The 27,557-nt window shown below is 41.2% G+C and overlaps 1 protein-coding gene across 2 annotated transcripts in view; it reads right to left on the bottom strand.

Moving 5' to 3' along the window:
- LOC118228240 (protein kinase C-binding protein NELL1-like) overlaps window positions 1–27,557 on the bottom strand; it is a 179,856-nt gene that overhangs the window by 77,458 nt on the left and 74,841 nt on the right. The gene's annotated exons all lie outside the window — the stretch shown is intronic.

The following is a 27,557-nucleotide window of genomic DNA, read 5'->3' as shown; positions in this document are numbered from 1 at the left end:
GGCAACCGTACACTGCCGCGAGCCTGTGTGGGCCTCGTGCCAGGCAGGGATTTTTATATATTTTGTTGCCTTTAATAAACTTGATAATGTGTGCATATTAAATTTTGGGTATGACTGCTTTATAAATCCTAAAAAAACGTTTGCAAGCTAATATACACACTAATAACTGTAGTATTCTATTATTGTCTATTAGGCCTATCTGGCAGCAGTGCAGTGTAGGGCAGGTTACGTCGCAGTGGATGATGAGCACATTTGTAACAATGTATCATGGTTGACGCATCGAACACAATTCATCCGTCAATTTTACGTGCGCAAATTGTCAACGCAATCCCTCCCCACAACGGTTCCCACCAGTGTGGTGTATCTACATGGGGGGTGGGGGGGGGGGAATTCAGCGTATCCCTGCTTATTTGACATCAGTTGTGACAGCGACCACAACCAAAGCTTGTGTGATACAGCTTGGCTGCAAATTGTAAACAAAGTAAAGATGCTAGGTTTTATCAGGTAATACTGATCAAGATTTTTGAGCAATAACTAACTAAAGTAGTTTAGTTAGCTAGCTAGCTTTTTAGCTATCGATAGTAGCTCTAGCTTGTTTACTTTACTTTAGCCCAATTTGTTGGGCAATAAGACGTGGCTCGCAGTCAGCTTTCAATTTTATCCCAAAGGTGTTCGATGGAGATGAGATCAGGGCTCTGTGCAGGACAGTCAAGTTCTTCCACACCAAACTCGGCAAACCACTTCTTTATGGTCCTGCCACAAAATTGGAAGCACACAATACTCTAGAATGTAATTGTATGCTGTAGCATTAACATTTCCCTTCACTGCAACTAAGGGGCCTAGCCCAAATCATGATAAACAGCCTCAGACCATTATTTATCCTCCACCAAACTTTACAGTTCTCACTATGCACTCGGGCAGGTAATGTTCTCCAAACCTAGATTCATCCATCAGACTGCCATCAGTAGTGTGATTCATAACTCTGATGAACAATTCTTGTGTTGACATTGTTTCCAGAGGCAGTCTGGAAATCAGTACTGAATGTTGCAACCGAGGACAGACAATTTTTATACGCTATGCGCTTCAGCAATCGGTGGTATTGTTCGGTGACTTTGTGTGGCCTACCGCTTCGCGGCTGAGCTGTTGTTTCTAGACACTTCCACTTAAAAATAACAGAACTTACAGTTGAACAAGACTGCTCTAGCAGGGCATTTGAGGAACTGGCTTGTTGTAAAGGTGCCATGTTGAAAGTCACTGAGCTCTTCAATATGACCCATTCTACTGCCAATATACACTCACCGGCCACTTCATTATGTGACAGGAGTGGCAACTGGTGTGGTCTTCTGCTGCTGTAGCCCATCTGCTTCAAAGTTTGCCTTTCTATCAGCTCGAACCAGTCTGGCCATTCTCTTCTGACCTCTGCCATCAACAAGGCATTTTCACCCAGAGAACTGCCGCTCACTGGATATTTTCTCTTTTTCAGACCATTCTCTGTAAACCCTAGAGATGGTTGTGCGTGAAAATCCCAGTAGATCAGCAGTTTCTGAAATACTCAAACCAGCCCGCCTGGCACCAATAACCATGCCACGTTCAAATTCACTTAAATCACCTTTCTTCCCCATTCTGATGCTTGGTTTGAACTTCAGCAGATCGTCTTGACTATGTCTACATGCCTAAATGTATTGAGTTGCTGCCACGTGATTGGCTGATTAGATATTTGCGTTAACAGGTGTAGTTTGCAGTTGAACAGGTGTACCTAATGACGTGGCTGGTGAGTGTATGTCTGCAGAGATTGCATGGCTGTATGGTTTATTTTATGCACCTGTTAGCACTGGGTGTGGCTGAAGTAGCCAAATTCACTAATTAGAAGGGGTGTCCATATACTTTTGGCCATGTAGTGTATGTTGAACAAAAAAAAATGGCTAGTTTGAGTTTGTAACTCTGACAGAATCGTTTTCTTAAGTGTATGCTTCAATATTGGCAAATTTCCCCTCCCACTGAAGTAGTACAATCAGATAAGCACAACGTCCCAATACATCAACAGTTTCCTGTGTGTAAAGGGTACTGATTAGGATGCAGTCAGAAGAGATGCATTTGAGGACATTGCCTGAAGCCAGCTCAATCCCCATAGATAATTCATCATTTGCAATTATAATCTGGCATTAAATTAAAATTGGAAAACTCAACTTGATGGTGAGCGTCCATAGAAAAGTGCTTCTAATATGGACTATGTTCAAGTTAAAAATATGTGCAAGAAATTTAGACAAAGTATGTGGGCCATCGCATTAAGAATACTCAAAATGGCAACCTATCTTTCTCACTGCTGCTATATTGTTGTGTAGGTAACTATATGTCATCCACAACCCAATATAAATTTTTCAGAAAATATACAGTCATGAAATGCACAGCACATTTTAAATCTGTCAGGAGCAGCACAAAAAAGAAATAGAAATGTATAGGCCTATATCATAAAGGTACCTTGTGTACCACAGTGACATCCGGAGGTGACAGCTATTTCAAGAGTGTGGTAGACATGGCCCATGATGCATCACTCTGATATCAATACCTACTTAAGCTTGGAGTGCTCACAGGTGTGATGTCACTGACTGCCAGAATATTAGCTGCACAGATGCTGCTGAATGCAAATGATTGTGCGTGTGCTAAAGAGTGTCAATGAACAGAGAAAATGAACTGATGCTGGGGAAAAACAGAGCGCAAACAGACATCACACACCTTTGTTCTTCACAAAACTGGATGTGTGCCAGCATATTTAATAACATGCAGATGGTACTAGATGACTAGGAAAGTACCCTTGGAACCAGGGACGATATGAAATTGTATTGTCTTTCTACGGATTGCCCACAAATGCCAAGGTTTCATGGCAGTGTACATCACAACAAAAAATATCAATGTCTCTCAGAATGTCCTCCTTTAAAACATGTACAGTGCTGTGACAAAAGTATTTGCCCCCTTCCTGATTTCCATCTTTTCATATTTGTCACACCAAATGGTTTCAAAATATAGTAGACAAAGGAAAACGGAGTAAACACAAAATACATTTTATAAATTATTATTTCATTTATTTAATGAAAAAAGTTATTAAACACCCATATGGTCCATGTGAAAAGGGTATTTTCCCTTTTTGCTACTCAATCAACCAATTAGCCAAATTTGATTGATAATCAGATTTGGTTGAGTGAACGCAGCCAGGCTCCACTGAAGCCAGCCCTGTTGAATCTAAACCTCACTCATATTGAACCTTACCATCAGAGTGAAGTAGTCATCACAAAGGAAGTGTCTATAAAAAAAGTTATTGAAATATATCAGTCTGGAAAAGGTTACATTTCAAAAGCTCGGTGAGCGCCACAGTGAGAGCCATTATCTCCAAATGGAGAACACTTGGAACAGTGGCCTGCCAAAATTTCTCCAAGGGCGCAGCGACAGCTCATCCAAAAAATCACAAAAGATCCCAGAAGAACATCCAAAGAACTGCACCCCTCTCTAGCCTCAGCTAAGGTCAGTATTCATGACTTCACAATAAGAAAGAGACTAGGCAAAAACGGGATTCAAGGTGGAAACCACCGCTAACCAAGAAAAACATCAATGCTCGTCTCACATTTGCAATAAAGCACCTGGATGATCCCCAAACCTTTTGTGATAATTACCTACGGACAGATGAGTCGACAGTGGAACTTTTTAGACAACACGCGTCCAATTATATCTGGCATCAAGCAAATACAGCAATTCACAGGAAGAACATCATACCGACATTCAAACAAGGTGATAGTAGTGTGAGGGTGTGGGGACCTGGATGACCTGGGTGCCATTATTGAAGGAACCATGAATTCTGCTCTGTACCAGAAAATTCTTAATAAGAATGTCTGGTCATCAGTCTGTGAACTGAAGCTGAAGCGTAATTGGGCTATGCAGCAAGACAAGGATCCAATACACAAAAGCAAGTACACATCTGAATGGCTGAAAAGAAACAAAATTAACATTCTGGAGGAGCCTAGTCAAAGTCCTGACTTCAACCCAACAGAGATGCTCTGGCAAGATATGGAATAACCAGTTCATGCTCAAAAAACCTACAAATTTGTCTTAATTAAAGCGAATAATTCTGCAAATCAATCCTCCACATCAATCTGAAAGACTGATATGAAATTATAGGGAGCATTTGGTTGCAGTCATTGCTGCTAAAGGTGGTGCAACCAGTTATTAAGTTGATGCCAGCAATTACTTTTTCACATAGGTGATACGGGTGTTTGATAACTTTTCATTAAATAAATTTTGTCTAAAGATCTGAAACCATTCAGTGTGACAAATATGCAATAATAGAGTAAATCAGAAAGGAGGCAAATACTTTTTCACTACTCTGCAGTTTTCACCAGACCACTAATGAGTGGTTGCTATGTACTGCTGCTATTTCTGATCATCACACCTTCAATGTAAGGCCACAAATTCACATGCACACAAAGCCTTTCAGCTGGTCTCAGATCAACCAGATAGTTTCCTGAAGCAAAATTACAGACAACAGAGGAAATTTGTTTTCGTTTGGTCGTTCCATACAATTAAACAGAGATAATGACCAAAGGAGTACAGTATTTCAAGGATCACTTATGTCTAAACAAATAATACATTCACAAGTATCAGGATCATAATATGAGTTCAATAAGTAAACACTGTATTTAAGCCTGACAGTACCGTTAGGACTGCATTCAATAAGTGGTTAGTTAGTTAAAGGAAAACAGCTTATAATTTTCATGGGCTAAAAAGATTGAGCCTTTTGTTGAATGTGATGACTAGTTTAACGCTCAGTAAAATGTACATGTAGACAGTGAACAGATGTTCATTGCAAATATATCAAAATGATTTTCCCCAATACACACTGTAGCACTGAGCTGTGTTCACAATGTGTTCAGTAGGAAGCACTTACAGACCTATGGTTTTGCAGCACCACTTTCATAATTCTACACATATGAAATTAAATGTGCAATGGCCATCATTTTCTGATGGATATTTCAGTGCCAAGCCATTGAATATGTGCACATTTGCATGCTAATCATAAGTATCTGTATTAAAGGCTTGCACAGGAAACATACTAAAAACATTTCTAAAAAAATAAAAGGGACTGGTGAAGTGGACTGGGAGGAGGTGACAAGAGGCAGGGAGCTGGTCCCTAGGTCCTCCTGTAGAAGGGGTGGTCCACTGTTGCTCCACAGGCACTCAGAGGTGACATATTTTGGTGTCTCAATAACCCTGCTTGCTTGTGTTGTCCTGAGACCTCGGTTTGAGAGAATGAGAGGAGACAACAGATGGCCAGGCTAGGCCCACACCACGGCGATGCAAAGACCTGGAAAAGTGGGTCAGGCAGCACATCGTCTCAATCCCTGCACAAGAGATTGTGCTTGTGGGAAAAATGAAGGAATCTGAGTAGATGTGCAGAGATAAGATCCTGTTTTTTAAGCTGCAGCTGCAATAAAGGGCATTTGGACAAAATTAAGTTTTAAGACCTGCAGACATATGTCCACACACATACATATTTATGCACACATGAAAAAAGAATTTTTTTTCCCACATTAAGATCATTTTGGTTTACTGTTCCATTTGACAAATACAACTAAGATTAATAGCAGCAGTTGACCCATGAGATGTACTGCCACCATTTTTATTCATACCTGGAGTTTCAGTTTTACACAACCCTTCTTTCAAAGGCATAGCCCCGGATCCCTGATATTTCCATCATTTCCTTTGACAAACGCACAGATGTGCACACAAATGCATGCGATTTCTTTTTTACAAGAGTCATGTTGTTTTAGTCAAAGGACTAAGACCATGACTAAATCAAAAACTGGTGACGAAAACAACACTGGTGTTGATTCAATACTGTTGTCAAAGACAGTAATTACAAAGTAATTACAGAGTAATTACTGGAGTTCCAGTTTTGCTACAATTATTGTGATTAATGTTTGCAGTTTGCGCAGATAGCCTCACATACAAACATATTTGCATGCTCCAGTAAACGTACACTTGCTAAACAAACGTAATGTAGCACTTCTTTATTCAGTCTATCTATTTTATAGGGAACTTATGCAAAACCACATAATTCCTCAAACCGTGTTACTGTATATGATGCTAGCGACTAATGGCATACGCTATACAAAGTCTTGGTTGGTACAAATTTTTATGTTTAGAATTAAATATTTTAAACCATGCCAGAGCATCCAAGGTTTCCTGTTTTTCTGCCATTAGTCATTAGAAGTCAGTACAGTAGCTCAATGGAGTTCTTAATCATGTAGTTCACAGTGCTCCCCTGCACAGCTGGACCAAATATAGAAGCCATTTGAATTACGGCATTTCTAATTTGCATCATTATCCATTGTCTGAAATCTGGGCGACTGTTCATTAGCACTGAAGCCAGGTGATTCCGGGAATGCGTGCCTCTGCCTCTCCTCCTCCTCCTCCTGGCTATTCGGTGCTGCCAGGTCTATTTTTATCTGTGCCGCACTGTGTCTCGCCTTACACAGTGTCCTTCTGCGCAAACCTGCTTCCGTACGCCGCCCAGATGTTATCGGCCAATGATAAATCGTTGCTCGCTGAGCACCAGGCCACCCCTGCCAACTGCTATTTTCCGCAATTTGAGAGCGGGCGGAAGCGGGTGGTAGACGCGGCGAACGGCCGCGTGCTTTTTTTTTGAGGGAACAAAGTGGCGCGATAAATGTTCATTCGCTCAAAGTCCAATTAAAGAAGGGTCGCTCAGGCCCGGTGTGGCAGCCCTCAGATAAGGCTCCCACAGCCGCCACACGTGTGAGACAATAAACTGTCACTCACGGGGAGGCTCTCCAAAGAGCTGCCCCCCCCTCCTCACTCAGATGACATATTTGCAATTCATGCACTGTGCAGAGTGGTGTGGGACAGGTGGGGGAGGGGAAAAAGAAAAGGTTAGGCCAGAAATGGCACATTCAGCGTTAAATTAGCTGCCCCTGATGCCGGGCTGTGCTAAAGAAGCCGTCAAGGGTTCCTGCTGCCTGTGAGGAAACCCGGCCTGCACACCCTGTAGGGGCAGTGGGTCAGCCATTAATCATGTTTTTGTTGGGGGTTTTTTTCCCGTTCTACCTGCCGCTCCATCGGCAAAGTGGGCGGGACGTGTCCGAGCTCAGCCTAGTGGCACATTCGCAGTGCCAGGATGAAGAGCCTGACTTACAATGAAGGGCATGAAAAGGATTGATGGGGGACCAGCTGTTCACGCTTTCCTGGGGAGGGGAGGGAGCCGAGGCACAGGCGTGTCATTCACCAGAACGCTGGGCGGAACCAACACCGACCGACAGTCAACCGGCTCTCCAAGGCAACCACTCTCCCCTGCAAGAACTATAAATATTCAGCTCCTCCCATCTGCGGAGACTGGGAGACGCAACCCTCTACAAACACCCAGTAAATTAGTGGGCCTTGTCACGCACAGCTCCCTGTGTGGAGAAGCACAGCGAGGAGAAAGATTTCTCCAACAACTGACTGGCAAAAGCGATTCTGCTCTAATGGAAGGGCATTTTACTCCATATCAAGCTCGCACTTGTGATTAAGCAAGAGACTGACACTAATTGCGAAGCCATTTTCTATTACATTAAGTAAGAGCTGCTGAATATTTCAAGTCGCATTATTAGGAGACCATGAGCAGACCGATTTTGAACGACACTTTTTTTTTTTTTTTTTTTGCTCGTCTTTTACCTCGGGAACCTAATTGTCATATCTCCACCATTCGCCCTCATTTTCACCGGGGGGGAGGGGGAAACGGAATGTTAAGAGATCATCCCCATTACTCCATTACTGCCCTCTCTCCAAATAAGACGGGTGAAGAATCGCCCATGTGTTAAATGCATGTCATTTACTGCAAATGACATTCCGCAGGGCTTCCTGCAGAGGCTCACCATCCGCAAGGTTTTTGCCGGGAGAACAAAAGCAATCGGATCCACTGTCAGCACAGCGGGCCTCTTTCTCTTCCATGTTTGATCACAGCCAGAATTACCAGAAGGGCACACATGCCCCCTTTCCCCCCGTGGCTCAAAATAACAATTTGTGTTGCTTGTCAAAATAGAGTTATTCAAGATATTAGACAACAGTTGCTGCCACAGGCAGCTGCTCATTACAGAACCACCTTCAGATTCCTTTGCTGATAATAAATGAGAAATAAGGACAGGAAACAGCCGGCGCCAGTAGGTCCCAGTCCATTGAAATGCTGCAGGGACAGCAGAAGCAGCCAGGTCTCTGGCATGGGTCACCAGTCAGGTGATGACACGAAGTGACTGGCATTGGCCAACCTAAGGGCCTTTGAACCTTCAAACCTTCATTCACTCTTTCATTCATGCTCTAGATACAGTACTATTCCCAGCATTGGAAGACATAGTAGGCAGAGATGTGACAACGTAACAACAAATTCAATATTTTCTTTGTAATGAAATGCAAGATGTTCAGTTTTCTGTTAGCATTTAATAAAGGAATGATAGTCAGATTGGCTATTACATACAAATACAGCAAGCCGTAATTTGATCATTTTAATGCATGCACTCATGTGAATCTGTTAGTTAAACTTAGTTAAAATTTTAAAAAGCAAAAACACAATTGTTGTTTCCAGATTTTGTTTTTTCCAGTTTTTTTCGGAACATGCAAACTGATACATAGCCAAGGTAATTACTGAAAGAACATGTGCCCTTCATTTACAGCATTAAAAATAGTGAAACTGTAAAATATCCACATTGATAATCATCACCATGGAAAATGTACCACTTCACAATTAGTGAAAACTCCAAGCTGAGCCAGCCCATCCATCAAATAGCTTGTGGGGGCTGATTAATCCAGTAGGTCATCTTGTTGAGGATATCACCGCTAACAGACATGCCAGCAAATATAGGCCCACATGTTCTGAAACTATTTCAATTCAATGGTTTGTGTGAATATAGCTTTCCCCTGGCTTTACCGTTGAATCTTTTTCAGTTTCTTCTGCATAAAATGGATAGGGCTTAAATTAGCCCTAATTTACAGACTTAAATTAGTGGAATGCGGATGCTTGCCAAAAGAAAATTTAATCTTACTGAATGCTGTGAGACAAAGACAAAGGAACAAAGAAAGCCGCACAATATCGGTATGCCACTGAAACAAATGGAACAATGCCACTGTCCCCCAAAGGGGAGGGAGACCTATCAAACCACATGATAAATATCTTATAAATGCAACAGCGTAGGAAACGATATTTTGTGGCTCCATCTTTAAAGGCCGAGTGTTTTCTTGCACTGCGGCCGAGGCCGGTAACATTTCCACGCGAGGAGAGCGCAGGAGAGAGAGAGGGGGGGACGCGGGACGGACCGCTCCTGCCCCCTGGCAAATTGAGTGCAGGCTCGGAGCCCCCACCTCTGGAATGAAAGGGCGCTGACAGCAGCCGTCTCAGTTGGGCGGTCAGAGGACGGCTGGCGGCTCCGTCCCGCAGCGGTCAAGTGTAGCTAAGCGGAGCCGTAAGAATACTAATCACAGGGGTCAGCCGCTGCTGCTGCTGCTGCTTCTGCCTTTTGGACACATTGCGGAAGGTGGAAAAGAGCAACTGACACTGCAAACTGACAGGCCTGCGCTGCGCAGATTACGGTAGCCTAAAGTCTCCGACACAGCCGCACGCAGTTGTGTGCGGACGTATCATTTAACATTAGCATACGTATAAAAATTAATTCCGCGCAGACAATATTTCTTATTCTAGGTCTGTGAAACAAACTGAACTAACAATTATACATTCTACAAGAGAACATGCTCAATTAAACCAAGAAGATAGATGGTGACTAAAGGCAAAAATGCTGTGTGCTAAGACCTAGTTATTTTGCAGTATAAAACACAATTGCATTTGGGATGAATGAGAGCTGCTTGTTGCAGATAGAGTACAGAGTGGCTACTCTATTTATCACTGTTTGTGGCTGTGCAGCTGTGAGTGGGAGGACATGCAGGCACTTGGCCGGAATTAATCCACTCCTAATTGATTAAGCAGACCTGGCTGGCGCCGCACCGTGACTGGTAGGATGAGCTCCGTCGGTTGGCATGGGAGGTGGCGGGAACGAGAAGTGCCCTGGGAGGGCACGTGCCTGTGGAGCCGCGTGGGGCACGCTCGTGCCATCTGGCACAGGGATGTGTACCATCGCGAATGCCCAGGGGACACCTGCCACCTCAAGGGTGAAGGGTGGATTGTGCCAGCAGGGGGGGAGGGGGGAAGGGGCGTGGCAACAGGCAGTGTCCTAGAACAGGTGTGATCTACAAAAGTGAAGTTCAAGCTTCATTACTTTTCCTCATGTGTCCCTAATATGGTTTTGGGGGGGGGGGGGGGGGGGGGGTATTTCAGTCAGTCTGCGGCTGGGGCAAGACTGTCCAGCAGCATTATTGATTACAGGAGGTTTGCACCCCAGCTCACAGTCTATTTCCGGGACCGCCACATTGCTTTGAAATCAAATGCATTCCTTCGGCCCCCTGTGGATAGAATCTGGGGTACGCTGATCTTCCTTCACAACAAGCTTTTTGGTTTCTACATATTCCTTTTCCTTAGTACTCCTCTATATGTTACCAAGGCTTCTGCAGATAACCTATTTATTTCCAAAGGAAATTCTAAATCAGTTGTACAAAATAAATGAGAAGAAGATCTTCACTTCTTTGAGCAACCCAAACTGCCACTTGGGTCTCACAACAAGAAATTCAAGCATGCATATTATACACATAAAACAATCTCTCAAGCGCCAACAACACATTTTTAACCTTTTAAAAAATGTGATATATTTACAGTGAGTCTTTTTTGTTTTTCTGCACGAATACTGGAACAATGACAGACATTCTAGTCTTTCGTCTAAGTGCCATACTTTAAAAAGACTCATATATTCCAATCTTTTATGAATAATAATTAACAAAACGAACAATTAACCACCCTAAAGTGATTTAGCTGCTGCCATTTACATCATGAGGAAACGCACCAGGCAGCAATCAGGCTTATTTTTACATTGTTCCGGAAAGACAGAATGTCAAGGTTTCAGGCACTTGCACAATAAATTAGCTTAAAATGATGAATAACCTTCAACAACGGTGCATATAATGTGTATAGACACACTGTATGCACACACAATAAGCAAAGACTTGGCATAAATATCTGTTTCCATGTTTCAATAAACAACTTGGTTAGAATTGCTGTTATTCCTCCAAGAAAGACTTGTGTTTGCATTATGCTGGTTTAAACTCATATTTAATATGGTTTCAAAGCAAAGTAATATATTTTATTATTAAATAATAAAATAACAATAAACAAAAGCATACAAAATACACTTGCATTAATAATCAGTAAGCATACACTAATTAGTAAAGGTTGCTTGCAGAGATAAGCAGAGATGAGATTGTCTGTAATGTCTTAGCTTCAATAATAGCACGCATGCACGCACGCACGCATACACAACAAAGCAACGTGCAATTTGTACAGCACAGAGATGCCTTCTCAGCAGAGGGAATTTGATAATTTTCTCTAACAACACGTCAAATCTGTGAAACTCTTTTTAACACAAAAAAGGCTTCCCACAACAGCATGTTTATTTATTGATTTATTTATTCATTACAGAGGTGTAAGTCAGGTCTATTCTGTTGGGAAAAGCGTCGCACTGGACTAATCCAGATGTGTAACTCAAAAACTCCCGATCCAAATTAGCAGCAGCTCCTCGTCCAAGCGGATGGGCTCAAGCTGAATCCGCTGGGACGGGTCTGAGACAGAAAGAACAAATCTACGGCATGTCAGTAAAGCCAGGCTATGTTCTGATCAGATCACCTCCAAATTTCCCAGTAGGTAAAGGACTCCAGGGAACAGGCTCAACTGAATCTCTCTCCTGAATCAGATATCTTCCTTTTCTTTTAATGAAGTCATACCCAAAAAAAAAGCTATAATCATGAAAAAAGAACAGAGCAGGAATGCCTTCTTTTAAACACAGCACACGGTCCTCAGAGGCCATGGATCGTATGACAGTAATCTTCATAGGGAATTCCAAATGCGCTGGTCTATTAAATCCCAACGGTGCTAATGGAATGCAGAGTTAGCAGAGATTTCAATGCTTTGGCAGCCCAAAGTCACCAAATTTTCAGCTAAAAAAAACAGACCTGCTGCACATAAGAATGATGTTTGGTCCCAAAAACAAAATTAAAATAAAAGAATCATTTGAGTAACATCACTTCAGGGCGGAGTTTTATAATTCATTAAGGACAGTATTTTGAACAAAGGCCAGTGTGGAGAGACACTACTGTTCTAACATGAATTTCCTCATTAAATATATGAAATGATGTGCATGTGTGAGTGCATGAATGGACAATACATAAGCTGCCTGCATAAGAACATCTGCAAATTAATAATTTAATGATGCAATTGTATCGTGGACATAGCAGGAATACAGAAGGCAGCCACACTCCATGTAAGACCACAAAACTAGTCCTCAGACAAATCTGTTCAACAGAAAGTGACCTTTTCAAAATACAGAAACTACATTTTAAGCAAGCATACAAGACCATGACTACACTGAAATAAAATCAGGACATGAGTATGATATTTGCTTTCAAGGCCTGTAAAAACACACTTTCAAAATACAAGAAAAGCTAACAGCTAGGCAATTGAAAATAAATAAATCTGTCTGGAATTAAAAATATGAAAAATAAATTATTTAGAGATTTCTGCTTTTAAAAAATTACTTTTTCTATGGTTAATCTTTTTCTTTGCTTTGTATTTAATGTCAGTGCCCTCCAGTGTAACCGTTAAGGAATTACTGTAGTTGACAAGTATATACCATATATATACTAGGGGTGTGCAGAGACGTCATTATCTGTATCTGTATCTGTATCTGTATCCGTTCAACCAACAAAATTATCTGTATCTGTATCTGTATTCGGATAGAATAACGGAAGTGGGCGTGGTTCATACCGGAAGTCACGTTAAATCAGGCAAATGTTGTAATGCAATGCAATGCAATGCAATGGCATATAATTAATTATGAAATATATTTCCACATCCTCATACTGTACTTTTCATATTTCTCTCTCTCTTTTTTTATTTTGAACTAAACTAAGTTTTATGAACTGTCTGAACCCCAGCACCCCCCCCCCCTTTAATTGGGGTGCATTGAACAATCATAAACAGAAAAAAATGTTTTATAAATCGAAAGATTCTGTTTTGCATTGGAATAGAAACTATTTACAGTAAAGATATATAGAAACATGTGTTCCAGTTGAAGGGAATAATCTTAAATTTCAATGCTGCTGCGTTCGCGTTTCTTGATGTGTTAACGTTACTGCAGTTCACTAGGGAAACGTGAATTACTACTTTACAACAGTAATTACATATAACAGTAATAGCCTACATGACCTTTTTTGCCTGTTTTATTTTTAATTATTTATTTATTTTTTCCCCTACTGAACTATGTTTGGATAGACTGCAAACCATCATATTTTCTCTTGGTGGCAACTGTTACCATGAATGGATTTCGTGCTCATTATAGTCAAGACCTATGACTGATACATACAGCATGTTACATCTTAAACGGATGAATATTGACTGAAATACAAGGTAAAACGTCAGCTTTTTCAATATTTCGACTGGGTTTTTTTAAATGGAGGAAAATAACACATACAGCTAAAAACTACAGGTTCTAAGCTTGATTTTGATGTAGGCCTATAGGTTGCGGGGGTTTGAAAGAAATCCAGCTGCCACATCAGGGTTGTGTCTCGCTAGCTCCCGCACCTCCTCCTCGATGCGAGAGTTTCCCTGACTGGTAGCCGGGAACGGTCAGAATATACCGATCACTTTTCAATAATGTGTAGTAAATGAAACGACTTGTTAGTGAAATCTAAGTCCTATGTGGCAAACAGAATGGGCATTTTTTATCTAGTGGCCATCCACAATGATATGAATCGGTCTGAAGAAACATAATGGCTGACGCACAGAACTTATTTATTAAACGTTTTGCAGCGCAGTCTCTCTCTCTCTCTCTCTCTCTCTCTCCATGTAACGTTAGATAGAGGCTATGAGAACTTGACATGGAGCTGACCCTTTTTTCCGAATAATTTTTCAGAATCCGAATAATATCGAGCAACTTCGGGTAGAAGAAATATCTGTTTCCATCGCATTATTCGTGCTTTCCCAAATACAGTATTCGGATACATCCCTAATATATACATAGTGTGTGTACATTGAAAGAATGCTTCCTTGTATACAAAGAGGCGTTTGGCATTTAATTTTAATGATCTCTGAATGCTGAAAGGAGAAATGCACTATGGGGATCTCAATGTGTGAAAACCACAGTGGGAATGTAAAGAAAATGCAAGGGAGGGCTTCCTTTAAAGTGAATTCAAGTACTAAATAACAAACTACTATTCTCCCCTAGTGGCACAGAATTAGAAAGGATAATTGCAGCAAGTTGAAATTACTACTTGTTACCAGCTATTTTGCCACTTATTACAATTTAAAGTGGAGCTTAATGGACATAAAACAGCTTTATGATTGTTCTACAATAACTGCTCGGTAAGGGGTAAAATGCATTTTTATATGAACAGAATTTTCAGCCCTGCCATAGATAATCTTTCAGTTTCAGGAAGTTGATAAAATATAGCAACACCACAGACACACAGCACCAATATAAAAACCGTAGTATCTAAACAACCACCATTATTTTTTAGAAACAATTCTTGCATTGATGCCAGCCCTCCAAGAACTATTGCTCATCATCGTGAGTGACAAGAGAGTAAACCAGTACATACTTGTCAGTTTATGAATTTATGTAGCAAAAGACCCACCTACCCTGATGCTCCAGCAGGCCAGCATGTTCCCCTGGTGTACTGTAACACCTAGACAGAAGGCTTGAAAAATCTTTTCTACTGGCGGGTGTTCAGAAGCTTAGTGAGCAGAAAATCAAGATGGGATTGTTTGCCGTAAATCCCATGAAGCCAATCTTCCTGTAATTGTTTCAACTTGTCAGCAGCCAATATGTAGCAAGCGCATGCTTTCCCCCACTTTAAATGAAAGTCTCCTTAGAGTGCATTTCAGTCTCCATTACCCCTTCACATGGAAATGAAACCAATCAACAAAACAAACAAAGCAGAAATCAATGGGACAGCTCAAGCCCAGGCACACGTCTTCCGCTTCTCAGGAGGACCTTCCTCCTGTCTCAGTTGGTTCCACTGTTTCTGAGACATTTTATCATTCTCGGTGTGCAAAGTAACCATCCTGAGAATTGTGAACGTTGATTGTGATATACAACTTATTTTTGAGTTTTGCTGAAAAATAATCTTAGAGACAACTTCTCAAAATAGCCTAATATGGGTTTAATTACAATTAAATACATTTTCAAAGAGTCTATCCAATCATTTTGCAAAGTGGGAGGTGGAGGGGTGGGAGAGAGGTGGAGGGGTAATTAAATTAAATTCAGTGAAATCCTAGCTACGTTGCAATTTTTTAAAACCACAGGTAGCCTAGTCCCTTTAGCCTGTTGTGCAAGTAAAACCGGCACTAAAGTTGCAAGAAACATGGCAAAGAAGGAGTTCGGCTTAGATGTTCGGAGTCAAGTAAACATTGTGGCCAGAAGGTTATTCACAGCGAGAAATTGCAAAGAACCTTAAGAGTCCCATGTGCATTGTTCAGTACACACCCAGAAGGGTCCAGATGATGGGCTGTAATGTTAACAGCAGAAGACCAGGAAGATCAAGAGGCAGAAGACAAATATCTTGTCTTGTTGACCAGCAAAAGAAACGGTCATAAAACTGCATCACAACTACAGGAAGAACTCAATGCCACTATAGAGAAACCAGGTTCCCTGACTATAGTGAAAAGGCAATTATGATCAGCTGGTCTAAAAGGATGTTCTTCCTGTAGTTGTGGTGCAGTTTTACGACTGCTTCTTTTGTCAGACATCACAAGATATTTTTCCTCTGCCTCTGATGTTATTCTTCTTCTACCTGGACTGTTAAAATGACTGCCCATCAGTTGGCACCCTTCTGCATGTGTACTGAGCACTGCTCCAGGAAATAACCTTGCCACACTCTGTTTACTTGGCTCTGTGCATCTGGATCTGCATCTGCAACTCTTTCTTCTTTGACATATTTGTTGCAACTTGAGTGCCTATTTTACTTACACTACAGGCCAGTGGTATTAGGCTACCTATGGTTTTAAAAGAACCTAAGGCACTGTAGATAAGATTTCAGCCAATTTAACAACACCTCCACCGCCCTTCCACCCCCACCTCCAAAATGATTGGATTGACTTCCACCAATTTGTTTAATTGCAATTAAAGCCAAATGAGGGAATGTACTTTTTTTACTGCAGTATTATTTGAGTGAGGCAAATCTGTATCATATGATTCCAAAAGGTTGTAGCATTTTAGAATTATATATATTTTTTTAATATGTTTTTTTTAATTTTATTTTTTAACAGAATTAACTTGCAATTAACTTTAGCCAAATAAACATACAAACAAATTCTGACTGGGATCTGTAGAGCACTGCAGTCTAGCCAAGGATAATATCCAGCACACAAACAAATAAATATGCTGTAATTCATGCAGCTTATCTGGTGATTGGGCGGTCTGAAATACTGGAAAGGTTTATCATGTGCCTGGTCACGCTCTTTATAGTTTCCTTCTATCCTTGGTAATTTATGGCCTTCATTATTTCAGCAGGGACATAATTATGGCATGCTATCCTTATCTTTCTAGTGTCACAGTCATTTGTGAAAATGTTTTATTGTCCTAAAGAATGCCATTTGCTATTAAATGTTGGATAGTATCATACAGCAAACTGCCTAAACCCAATGGAAGCATCGTGACAACAAAATGGTTCAGAATCACATTCACTATAATGGTAACACATTTAAATAAAATGTATCAATGTATTTTGAATTTTTAATGACTTATTTTCCTAATTATGGTACATGGCTGCAAGTTGTTCGTCACAGGGGAACAGCAGGATCACGTAAAATGTTAAAATCCTTGTGGGATTCTCTGTAATCAAAACAAATTAATATAGTCCTTTGCTTGTGTGTCAGACCAAATTGAAGGGGGATTAAAGGGGGAAAGAAATCAAACAGGTTCATGTAAATTACTCAAACTGACTTGTGATATGATTATCCATACTTCCTGTATGTCTCAATCTGAGGAAGTCAAAGTACAGATCGCACATAACATTGTGAAGGTCATGCCTATAAGCACTGCACTCTCCCACACTGCATTTGAATGTTTGAGGTCTTTACCGTGTCTGCATGTGAGGTTGATTTTCCGCCAGTGTACCCGACCCCTGTACCCTTTCCGCACTATCAGTGGTCAAGTGCCTCTCTCATTTACATTTCTCTGTGCAGGCCACGGCGTGGCTACTAAGACAAGGAAATTTAAGGAGATAAAATTATCATGCAAGAACAATCCTGTCTGTTTATATCTTGCATAGCCATCTTTTTATTCTATAAATTATTCAGTGTATGAATTCAAATTACTAACTAGGGGCAACACATGAATGGAAACAACATAAAAATGATGTACTGCAATATTAAATATCTTCAATAATGAGTTGATTTGAATGAGTTACAAATTGGTTTATTTCAGGAAATCATGGATAATTACGAGTTTGGTGACGTTAATAATAACTACTGTATTGTCTATATCTATGGAGGTTTGTGCAAACAAAAGAATTCCCTCATTCCATAAAAAATAGAAGGTCAAGGTATTGCCAAGTTGTGTCCAAAATAAGCAAATATAACAAAAAAAAAAACTATCTTGGGTGTTCTTGTTTTTTTATTGAAGATTAAGGTTCATATGCTTCAAGGGGGTCATGTAGTCGAACAATAGTCCATCAGAGTTTCTGGGATGAAATCAGCAATAAAAGCCGCTTTTCAGAATTCAACAGGTCTATTCTCAGCCTAGATACTCAAAAAGGAGGGAATAAAATAGCTGAAATCTCATTAGCCAGACAACTTAAAATCTTTAAAAACTGAATTCCTAATCTTTCTGGTAACCAAATTACGGACCCAAAGGCATTGTTATGAATCAGCATGTTTACACAAAATAAAGCACTGTTCCAAAGCAATGCTATCCATGTTTTCCCCCATTCCTACATTTACCTAGGCTCAGTGTTCACATTTAAATTCACATTTAGTTTCTTCATTGTTGCTGATGGCTATTTAAAAGCATTTCATCTTCATCAACAAGGATTTTGTCAAGAGCATTTCTGATGTCATCTGTGAACTTCCATCGAAAACAGCGCAAAGCAAAACAAAGGTATTAAGGTTCAGGGGGAGGTGAGGAAGGGGGAGATTTAAAAAAAAAACCGTCTGACAATTCAATTGCTTTTAAAGAATCAATCTGACCTTTTTATCTGTGCATTTAATCAATTGCCGACCATCCCATTGCACATATAGCATCTGAGGCTTTTCTCCAGGAGCAGCCTCACACCAGCCTGTGATAAATTGTCACTGGCGATGAAAGGCTGATGATTACAAGTTACAAGATCAGATGGGGTGGCGGGGGATGCGGTGCCACATGTCAGACTTTCCCTCAAGATGTTTATTCTTTTTTTCCCCCCAAGGTCAAGAGCCTGGCTTCATCTAATTAGTTTATCAACTCGGTCATTTTCATATGTGGTCATGAATGAATAACCAACCTGTCAGCATGGTAGGACAATCCATCACAGAACAGCACGCGTGAACCCGAAGTCCTTGAAACACTGGAAGCAATGCTATACCACAATACAACAATACCCAAAATGCATGACCGCCTTCACAAATACCCCATTGATAAGAGCATAAAATGATGTTTTGAGGATATCAGCAGAGGGTTAATCAACAGACAGCAAAAAAGAAAAAAAAGGTTTCATAAATGTTTACATTTGCTTTACCCATGTAAATTCTTCCAAAGTCGATGTTTGAAAAGAACTGAAGTCAACTAAGAAAGTCTCTCCAAACAGCTCAAGATTCCGCATGTACAAACCTAAATAAAACATACTGGTATCTTTAAAAGAGGTGGAGATCAGCGGCGGTTTTTGACGGTAGGTTCAAATGTAACCCCTCCCTGCCCCCCCACCACCATCCACTTCTTCAACTGCCGCCCTCTTTCATCTCCCCACACTGGGTGCCGAACTTTCGAGGCACTATACTGTACAGTACAGCGTTTGTGTGTAGCGAACAGACACGATGCATGCAGCCTCTCTAATGGAAACTCCTCATTGTGAACTGTGCTTTTTTTCCCCTGCGGTGCTACTGAGAGGGAACAATCTGCAATCTCCATCCATAATGCATAAGTACTTTCACACAGAAGTACTGTCTGTACAGTACTGTTCGTTTGCACATGACAAATCCGAGGGAAACACTCCAGCTGTCTCGAGCGCCGAAACAATTTCTTCAGCTTCAAGTTGAAAAGCAGTGGTCAAAAAGTGTCACCCTCAATGTCACCACTCAGTCTTTTTTTATTTTTTTATTTTTATTTTTTTACTGCTAATAAGCAACAGAATGACAGCCTCAGAAAATAAAGTTTGAGAAATGTGCACCATAGAAATACTTCACATATACAAAGTCTGCCTCATTTTATCATTCTGAACAGGCCAATTTAATATACAGCCATGGCTGTCAAATGCAGTAAGAGCACCGCTTAAAGGTCAAAATAATTCAATATGCAACAGGGATAGGACCTTTGTTGGTTTTGGATGAGCCAATAAAATACAGGGTTACACTATCAAGCTAAATACTGCTGCCTCCATCCAAAGAAACAAACCCTGCTCCTCAGGCTCTAGGGGGTGATCTCACTGGCAGACATTTGTGTGCTTCTGAACAGAAATACACATGCAAACACTGCAGCTGGAAACAATGCACTGTAGCCAAAAGATAAGCAGGCGGCAATATGTAAAAGGCAAGAATAGCCGAGCTAGACAGCCACCAGAGAATGGCAAAAACGAAATTGGCTGAAGCACACACAAATAAGCATTCCCCACATGGGATAAAAATGACAATGAAACTCATGAATATTTTTGAATATCAGTATCATAATCCATGTTGTTTCTGCGTCATTAAGCAAACAAATTCACAAAATGACCTTCTAAAACCTTATACGGAGTCCTTCTGAACATTTCGTGAAGTACAACTTTCAATCAGCAGTGTTTTTGCGGTGGAATTTTAATTTATGAATTTTAAGTGACTGAATCTGAATTAAACATTGAGTTTGAATTCATTTTCAATTACTCCTATGAAAACAGCCCACTGTAATTAAAGAATAAACTATAAGTGGTGATAGAACAATGCAATAGATGACAATAAAGAATACATACGTATATCATATATATATATATGTGTGTGTGTGTGTGTACATATATATATATATATATGTCCTTGTACAATGTTTAATAACCCCTATAATTATGATATACAAAAAGGTGACAAAACTGTGATGTATGACATAATTTCCCATAATAGTGAAATGGCCCACTGTGATCCTACAGTATGACCTGCTTATGAATGTCACCCTCAAATGAACAAAACAGAAGATCTGCTAAGAGTTGTTTAATACATTTAAATGTCTTAGAGTAAATAAATTATCATTTCAACAACAGGAATATGAGGCCATCTAATATCCAATCACCAGAGTCAAGATTACACTTACCTATGTGCTTATCCCAAGGAGAGTAAACAACAGCTGCAAGGGTCTTGAATTCTAAACAGGCAGATTGTTCTGTGACATTGCATAGGAGGGCAGCCAAACAATTCTGCAAGAAGCCGTTTCTTTGTAAATATTGCAAGATATATGGTCATCTTTTTCCCTCCAAAATGCCATTTTCTGCAATGCTATGGCCTTTTTGTAACACGGAAGCAATTTCCTTCAATAAGACAAGGCAATAGCTTTTCCCATTCCAACGTCTCAGTTGAATGGCCAGCAAATTAGCAATACCATGCCTGCTGGAAGCAGTTGCGCACCTCTGCTTAACAGAAAAAGAATGATGTCTTCACTCTGACCATCCTCTCATTACCGGGGTATAATAAGATCATTATTTCCTCAAACCACTGGTGCAATTAACAGTGTGAAGAGATTTAAGTCCAGATTATTCCAGAGGTCCTCATAAAATGAGGTGCACAACTTTCGCTGTACTGCAATGGCTTGGCAAAGCAGAAGCAGAAATGGACAAGGGGAACCTGTGCAGTACTCTGGCTTTCTAATTAAGATAATGCCTTCTCTGACCTTTGTGGCAGATAGCACTGTACTCCCATAAGGGCTTTCCAAAAACGCCATTTCATTTCTGCAATAATGAAATGAGATGGTGTCTGTTCTGTGAACCGCAGACCATGTATACCTTCATAAGTCCTCAAAGGACTGGACACAAGGATTTCGTAGTATTCATCATTCAAATAATTAAATGCAATGATTGCAATGCAACTACAACTCACTGGTACATAATGTCATAGCATATGGGGGCATTAAAGGGACTTTTTTTTACCATTTCTTAATCACAAGAAATAATTATATAATCCCACATAATAATATGCTATACCACCTGGCAGGCAACTCACATTTTAATGTAATAATTACAGTCAAACAAAATATGTAACCCATGGATTGCCATTGTCGTGTTACTCCCACACAAACAACGGGTTTTTGTAGAAACATTTTTTACCAACCAAATGAGGTCTCTACATCATATCAGAGGCATACACAGAAGACCTGAATGTGCAAGTCATAATATTATGTGTCATAAAACCTACAGAATCAGTTCTTGCATTTACATCAGACCTTACTGACTAAACCTTGAAGCAGCAGAAATTTGATAGGTAGTCCAAAGGTGACATTATGCAAGTTTCTACTAGATCAAAGGGGTTCATTTAACATTCTAAATCCTTCTCAGAAATGTATGTGGTTTAAAGAAAGTGACATTAAGGAGGAAGGATTTTTAAAGAGGCCAGAATTAGCTGCATGCACCCAAAGTCTTAGGTGAGAGGTGACAAGTCTGTCAGGGTACATGAGATTTGAGGTGGTACCAGCAAATACCTACAAAAGGCTTTTGGATATTAGCATTTTTATTGTGGCAGCGCCATTGTTAATCATAACTTGTGGGCCTTATCTCAGAAAACAGGCTTGTTCGGTCGAACCCACTCACTGAATCATTGTCATCCCCTTTACTCCCTTTGTGGGAGTTACCCCTGGTTCCAAACTTCCTGTTCACTTTCACCAACCTGCCACTGCCATATACACACTCAAAGAAAAGAGAGAGAGAAAGAGAGAGAGAGACACACTAAGATAAAACACTGTCAGCATCTAATGCCAAGGACGGGGGGAGGTGTGCATGTTCTCATTAATATGGGAAAGCCAGGCAAAGATTTCTTCCATTATGAAAATCTAACTGACAGAGTGAGAGGGAGTCGGTGTGCACGTGTGTGTGTGTGTGTGTGTGAGAGAGAGAGAGAGAGAGAGAGAGAGGGAGGGAAATTAACCCAAGTATTTCATTCACCTCATCTTCTACAAGTATCCCATCTTCTACAAAGTGTCTCAAACAAAATCTGGTCTTAAAATGAAGACAAACTTACATTTTGGCTTGCTTATTGCTTTGTAACTACTCTACAGAAATACTGTTTGGGACCAGTTTTTTATGCTTTTTAAGTCAAGGAACTGGATCAACAGTGCATTTTTCTTTTCTAAAAATGTCCTTCTTACACGTTCCCTTCTTGTTAAGATTCCTGCAGCTTTAGAAGTGCATCTCTGTTCTAAAGAGTCCAAAAGACGAGGTCACAAGAGTGTTAACCACAATAATTGTGGGAAAATATATGTCAATCTGTAGCTCCATTGACAGTTATGAGAATTTACCGCTTGAGAACGCACACCGGCGGAATACACAGGGCATGACCTCCCAGCCCTGAAAGGATTAGCCTATATTACATTACAGGACATCAAACATGGAGGGGGGGGGGGGGGGGGGGGGGCTGACCTCGCTGTCTCTTTCAATCCCTGACTGCTGCAGTGATCTCAGTCTAAAAGAGAGGCGTTTTAAGAGAGTACAGAAAATAGAAAATAGCAGTGCAAAAATAGTTTACGCAATAAATAGCTCAGTGTCACTTTACAGTACTGCTCGGCTGTGGGTTCAAAGCTTGCAGTGAAAACTTGAGTACAGTGGCACAGGGCCACTCTCTGTTAGGGCTGCAAAATAATCAAAAATCAGCAGCAGGTATGCACACGCAGACAACACACCCACAGCTACACAGAAGTTAAAACAGTCAATAGCATTTATGAGGTAAAATTAGCATGCAGTGCATGCGTACATTGCCGACAGAGAGAGAGGCTTGAAAGCTTGAAAAAGGCATGCGTTGCAAATACCGTGCGTTAGGCATTATGAGCAGCGGGATTCAGAAGGCACAGCAAACCAGATTACAAAAAACCACATTATGCAAATATCTCTGGGGAAATAACCTCGCATTTCTTGCTGTCCTGTAAGTCTGTTCCTCGGAATAATAGATTTTTATGAGAAAATAATGTGCTTACTAACAGAGAAACATGGCTTTGTATTTTTAGCTTATGTCTTTTAAAAGGCAGTCAACCGCATGTGAAAGCTTACAATAGATCTGCATGGCACCAGACACACTGCCGCGCAAAGGAGGCACTCAGCGCTGTCAAACCAGAGGACAAAGAATTTCAAACGCAGCCCATTCATTGGCCCGTCAGAAGACAGATGCACATGATTAGCCCAGCGCAAGGCCTGCTTGATATTTAGATTTTTGCCACAAACAAAAAAAAAAAGTAGGCCCAGCGTGCATAGCGGTGCGGTGCGGATTGATTCGCGAGACGAGCGCTGCGACTGAAAGGGCCTGCCGGCTCGAGGCGGCTCCAGCACGTCTCAGATCAGGGGGGGAACGCGCGGAGCGCTCTCCATCGCCTCCTTTCCCCGCGCTCGGGGTACAGAGGGAGACGAGCAGGTGGGGCTCCTCTCATCTCCCAGCGAGCCTGTAGGGGATCCCCGGCTTTTCTGCTCGACTGGCAGACATATTGTCGGATCTGCATGCCTAATTTAGCTCCGTGTTCCAGCAGGGGAGGGAGGCCTCGCGCAGATGTGCACTGAGATCCCACTCGCCCGGGTTCCAGATATGTTCATGTCGAGGCTAATCGGCGCCATTTAACATTTAACAACCGTACATTAAATCATTCACTGGTATTCTTTATGGGGCCATGCTATACCCATTAATGCAGGAAAAGTTGGCTGGACTGTCAGTGAAGCATTAAAAGGTGGTTAAAGTGGATGGGTTGCATTTCAGAGGATTTATGCAGATATATAAAAGGTAAATAGCAAGGCTGAATTGTACATTGAATTGTTATAAATGTGCAGTGGAAATAATGGGGGAATTTGTAATAAGAAAGTTTGCACAGTTTGGCTTCTAAGCATTTTACTTTGCAGAAATCTTCAGACACTAAAAGACAGAGATTAATATTAATTAATATTAACCACTCAAATCTAAAACAATGGTGGTTATATACATAGTTCATGCTTTATACAAGAACATTTTTTGAAAAAGGATATGCATACGCATTCTCCGGATGCAATTGCCTTGACGGCTACTATTCATTCGGTTCTAGTTGTACACCAACCTCGCTGCCCCTTACATCTAATGAACATAGCCTCAAAGACGACCACATGAATAAAATGTACAGGACTGTACAGCATCCGAATGTCATTAAGCAGCAAACCAATTACTCAGCTGCTACATTGCAGCCTGGAACTGACAATTTTATCAGAATTTTATTAATCACTGAACTGACAATGTATTCAGTGATGACCTTGCACTGTACGTTCCTCTCCTTCAAAATTAGCATAGCTTTCTGTGCTAATCAAATTCAAAGTCTAATGCAATTTATGTGTTTCTGAATTTTCAAATTGACAGATCTGCACGTACAGTTCGTACATTAACATTCAGGGGAAGGAGGCTGCCAACAACAATTTGGATCTCTGGGGTAAATCATGTGGGCGAGTGGCTTTCTGTCGCTGACAACTCAATAAAGATGAACCACACTTGTTTTATTACAGACTGTGAATCACCTCTCTCCGGTTTCTCCAAAAGCCCAGGAAGTAATAACCAAACCAGTGCAATGGCGGAAAGGCAGCACATCCCTGGGAAGGAAGGCACTTGTGACGAAATTAAAGCTGGCATGTACAGTACACGCACACACCTGTGGACTGTCTTGCTAATGGAAGGCTCCTCCGTGATTAGCGTCAAGAAGGTTGCGTGCCTTGCCATGAAGGAATGGATGAGTGGGCAGTTTATAACTACTGGGCAGGTGCTTTGTGGTGGGTTGGCTCCCACTGCAGTTATTAGCCTTCCTGCATCTGTTAGTGCCAAGGTGATGAAGTTGCAGGATGCTGGGAGAAGTCACTTTTTGGGCTTTAGAACAGGGGAATGGCAGAAACGATAAGCTGCCTGCTGATCGATCCACATTGGAAGTGAAATCCATCACAGCAGCCGATAGACGTGTCGCTTATCTTGCTCAGGCCCTGGCCGCGGCTGGCACGGGGGCCCCGTCGATGAGCGCTCGACAGCGCGCTGCAAACAAGGTCACGGCGCGGCGGAAGAGCGGGAAATTCAAGAAGGCTTTCGTGGGCAGGTGCACGGAATCGCCCGTCCTTCACTCAAACAACCCTGGGAGCGGCGCACGTGCTCATTAATGCAAAGCGTTTGTAAACAAACACTGTATTCTGCATCAGCCACGGCTGAGCCAGCTATTTTACCCACTATGCTGTGTATCCAACTGCTTAAGATCCAGTCTCCTGACATCTACAAGCGCGGCTGGTTTGTCAGTGGATTAAGCCCTGAGATATTAATATTTGACGACAGTTAAAGGTCAGGTAAGAGCACTGCAGCTGGGGCACAAACCGTCGGTAAAGCACCATTCAGCAGAAGATAAAATTAAAAAAATGAGATACAAGGGCTTGCAATCGGTGTGCGAGCTAAAGCCTCAGACTGCAGCACAGAGATATGCCCCGCAGCCAGTATCTGAACCGCGGGAATCCTGACCGTGAAAGAGCTGGTCAGCAGCAGCCCTCCTCCCCCCCCCCCACCCCCCCCCACCCCCCCACCCGCGCGCGAGGAGCTGCGTGACTGGCCATGGCGTCGCTCAGGGAGGGTCGTGTGAGACGGGGTACGCCCCGCCACATCGGCGCGTTAGCCGTTCCTCTGATCTGATGCTAATCTGGCTACTGCGGTCTGACCTGCGCCAACTGTGCAACAAACGCAGTCCTCTGGTGCACAGATTGTGCAGCTCAGCTGGAGTACTGTCGAGGAAAAAAAATTTAAAAGAAAAGAGAGGCGGGCGGCCACAAAAGTTTGATGCTCACTCTTGCGGCAGCTCTCACTCTCTGAACGATGCAGAACGCGTTCTCTGTCGGTTTCTGAGTACAAAATTCTGGTTCTGATACACGCCTATATGCAACATGGGGAGAGCCTTACAAATCCAACGGGGTATTTCAAATACTGACAGAAAGAAAAAACGATTAAAGTAAATATTCAAATACACACTGACGCGATATTAAAATCAATTGAAATGTGTAATAAGGGCAGTACACAGTCATTTAATAGCAACAGTCACGCTTTTAAAGCATTAGCTTCAGCTTAAAATGAATAACATATGCATTAGGCGTATCAGAGTGTACGTCCAGCAGATTTATTATACTGTAATTTGTATTCACCTAGTTAGCATGGAACAAACACATCTGCTACACTGTGGTCTGGAAATGAAAATAATCAGCATTTTATTAATCAATTAACTGACCATTTACTCAGTTCTGACCTTGAGATGTTTCTCACAGTGAAAATTTATGCCCTCATCAGATTCAGGATGTAGCAGAATGAAAATGGGGGCAAACTACCACTATAAGCACACTTTCTGTCAGAACAATTACGTGATATAGACTGTTTTTATTGATGATTTTTAAATATATTCAAGCTGTAATCATTTGTTGTATATTTAAGACTCATACGCACACTCTCAGAAAAAAACTGTCCATCCCAACATACAGGAACGTGACAAAAACACAAAAATTATAACATGAATGAATATGAATATTTACTGAAATAGAATTGAATCATTATTTTATACAATTAGCAATGATCCTAAACTGATTCACTGGAATTCAGCGTTAAGTGCCTCATGTACGTTAAAATGTACAGGAAGCAAGCCCCACAATTATTTAGTAGCACAAAAAAAATCTATATCAGGAATATATGAATCATTATTTCATTTTTCATGAGACATAGGGTAAACAAAAAAAAAACCCATTAGTGTTTCAAATCATTAAAAGATCTGGTGTTACGTAGCCCAATGGTATGGCCTGCTATTCCTGCTATCTTTGATGTGCAATGGTTGGATACAAATGTGCTCACTGTGGTTCAAACAGTAGAGGGGTCAGTTTCGATTTCCCTGCATTTACAGTGTAAGGAGAAAAGATGGCCATCAAACAGAGAATGGGTGTGAAAGCTGGGAAGGGTGCTCCAGTTTGGCTAGAGCTACTGGGAATCCAGTCGACTTGTTAGCCAA

This window comes from Anguilla anguilla, chromosome 5 (genome assembly GCF_013347855.1).
Source record: "Anguilla anguilla isolate fAngAng1 chromosome 5, fAngAng1.pri, whole genome shotgun sequence".
Classification (NCBI taxonomy): domain Eukaryota; kingdom Metazoa; phylum Chordata; class Actinopteri; order Anguilliformes; family Anguillidae; genus Anguilla; species Anguilla anguilla.
Note: the sequence above shows the minus strand (reverse complement) of the source record. Positions and strands in the feature narration are given on the sequence as shown.